Here is a 3,325-nt window from a genome sequence, read left to right on the forward strand (position 1 = left end):
AATTATGGTTTGTGGTATAAAAAGGAGGCAACATTGAATTGAAAGCATTCACTAATGTTGATTTGGCAGGAAGTGTTGATGACACGAAGAGTGCTAGTGGTGGAGCACTCTTTCTTGGAAAGAGGCTAGTATCTTGGACAATCAAGAAGTAGAATTGTATCTCTCAGTCTATAGCTGAAGAAGAATATTTTGCTATAGTAGTCAATTGTTCCAACATTGTGTGGTTCAAACAGCTATTGTTAGGCATGAAGGAGGAGATCAAGGACCTAGTGGTTATCTTCTATGATAATACCAGTTCAATCAACATATCAAGAATCTAGTGATGCATACCAAGACCAAGCACATTGCAATAAAATATAATTTCTTAAGATAATATGCATTTTTTTTAATCTAAGAGGTAAGCTACTGGTCATTCGCCTACCTAAAGCTCATTAATCAGATTCTAGTGATGCATCAACCAAGCACATTGAAGATCAGACAAGTTGATGCAGTATTGATAGAGAAGATTGAATATCAATTAGTACATCAAGTACATGGAAACTACATTGATTAATTTCTTTCGCATGAGATATAAAAGAGCGATAATTTTTCATATAAGAGAAATTTTTGTTTCAACAAAGAGAAGAGTTTGTCATATCAAAATTTCAGAAATTTGAGTCAAATGTCATAGAGGAGAGTTTTTTGTTACAGAGAGAAATTGTAGTTAGAGAAGTCAAAGAAATTAGAGAGATTGATGTAAGAGGGATTTTACATTGATAGATGGAGTTCTCATGGATGAGAATCATAATGAAACTACAAATATAAGTTACTTCTATTTTGCTCTAAAATTTTCTTTATATCATGACATGTTATGTTGCCATCAATGCCAAAGAGGGAGATTGTTGAAAATAATTATGCAATTATATGTTGTCTTTGATCTTACACAAATGTCATGTCTTTTATTGAGAAATTAGTGTCAACCAAGCTCACTTGAGTGATGAAGGGAGTTTTCTTCATATGCCAAGCATTCTGGGAAAGACACCACAAAGCCAATGTTAACAGAGTCCACGTAGTCACCAAAGGAAGTTAGCATGGAAGTAGCATTAAGCAAGCTCACTTAGTTACCAAAGGAATTTTGAAGGACAATAGTTTCATAGTTATTGTTGACCGAGTTGGGTAGGCTAATGAAGGATTTTCCTATATCAGTTTATGTTATATGGGATTTTTTTTGGTTAGTTCTAGCTAACTCATAAGATGAATTTCATTTGTTTGAAAGTATATTCAAGCTAACTTGACAAGGTAAAACATATAATTATAATTTCAAGTTGAGGATTGAATTTTGAAGAATTATGAGATTGAAAAGATAAATCAAGGAAGCGAATAGGAAGCATATCTGAGTATCAAGTTGACTAAGCTAGAAAGAACATTCTAATCAAGGAGGATCAAGTATTTAACCCAGAATAAAAATCTAAAATTAGAAAGATAGTTGCATCAGTAATCAGATCAAGTCATTATTACTCTCTAATAATTGTAGTAGTGAATCAAATCTCCTAACAGAGTTATCCTAATAGCTATTTTCCAAATCCTCTAACAAGATAACATTCTTAGATTGAAGTGTTTAAAGACCTCTAACAATGCCACTCCTAATAGGGTGAACTAAATCCTCTAACATGACCACACCTAACAATGTGTTTTGTAATCTTTAATAGCATTGGCTCCTAACAGGGCTCACTTCAAAAGAGTGAAAAATAGTAACTATTTGCAATTGGTGGTTTTCCCAAATTGGGTTTGCATGTTAAATATTGATGTCTCTTGTGTTCATTTTATTTTCTTTATGATTATACAACTAAGTTAATTAAGGATAAAAATACTAAACATCTTCAGAAGTGATTATTTAAGTTTTTATTGAATGTCAGTAATTATTAGTGTAAATCGAGTGTACCTGTGTAAATTGAGTCACAAGAGTATTTTGTTTTAGTAGAGTTTGGTTTTGTATTATATTGACATCTTAAGAGATCTAGGATTTATTATTGTGATAACTGATTCACCCCTCCCCTCTCAATTACTCCTCTTATATTTCCAAAATTATAGTGGGACTAGAAATAAAGAATCAACACCATCAATAGGACAAGAGTGGTTGCAATGATAATTCATAGTAGTCATGGGTTGGACCATGCCAAGATAAGTATCTCTTAAAGAAGTATTAACACCATGAGAGAGGATTGAGTCAAAAATAAGAGGTAGATATAAAATTATTAGGATGGAGGAGGTTGGAACAAAGTGAGCATGACCTAGGTGGTCGGGTGGGGGGGGGGGGGAGCATCATCGATCTAAAGAGTGCTATCAGAGGATGAGTTAAAGGTTGTGATAGTCAAATGATTGTCATTTTCATCCTTTCATCATGTGATAGAACCTTTACCATATGAAAGAGAATAATAAATGGCCACATGACAAATATAGAAGCATTTCCTACATTTGAAGGGAATTACCTTAGACTTTAATGATTGGATCTAGGGCTTATTGACAACCATGAAAACTATATCTCTAAAAGGGATGTGGAGATGTTAAATTTAACCAGAGTACATGAAAAGTCTACCATCTCACCTTAGATATAGCCCCATCCAACTTAAAAATATGGACAATAGAGTTATCTATGTCATCAAAGTAAAAATTATCCCAAAAATGAAGGTAAAGATTTGTGAGATGAAATCACATCGGACATACATTAAGAAGTTTAGTAAGAGGGTAAAGGAGATTTTACATTGTTTGGTTGAGAGAGAATGATTATAAAATTACATCCATACTTTGTTCAATATTTAATCACATTATAATTGTAATTATAATTATAATTATTTTGATTCAACTAATCAAGATAGGGATGAAACCCAACAACAAAAATAATATAATGTATTAGAGATAGTGTAAAAGGAATTCACAAGTAGTTAATTCAGCCGTAAATAAATAAAAAACTACTAGTTAAAGAACTAGAAACATGATCAAATAGATGATATTAAACAAGGGAAAGATTAACCCCTTTCTAATATTTATTAAGTTGCTTGAAATTATCCACAAAATAACTCTTTTTGGGACAATGTACAAAAGCATCTAAAGAGGCCCCTTCCTTGTCTATGATAGTAGCCATCTATAAATTTTATTCTATCTTCATTTATTGGTATTTCATTTCTTCCAGATCAAATTGAAGAGTGGTAAAAGAGAAGAGAGTCTTCTCCATTAAATATTTGTGAAACACAAACAAAACCTATAAATTTTTATTGACCTAAGACTACTTATCTTTCACATTAGATAGAGAATTAAACATTTCTTGTGTCCCCTCCTTTGATGGAAT

This window comes from Cupressus sempervirens, chromosome 4, assembly GCF_028749045.1.
Source record: "Cupressus sempervirens isolate cs-2001-9-10 chromosome 4, ASM2874904v1, whole genome shotgun sequence".
Taxonomy (NCBI): domain Eukaryota; kingdom Viridiplantae; phylum Streptophyta; class Pinopsida; order Cupressales; family Cupressaceae; genus Cupressus; species Cupressus sempervirens.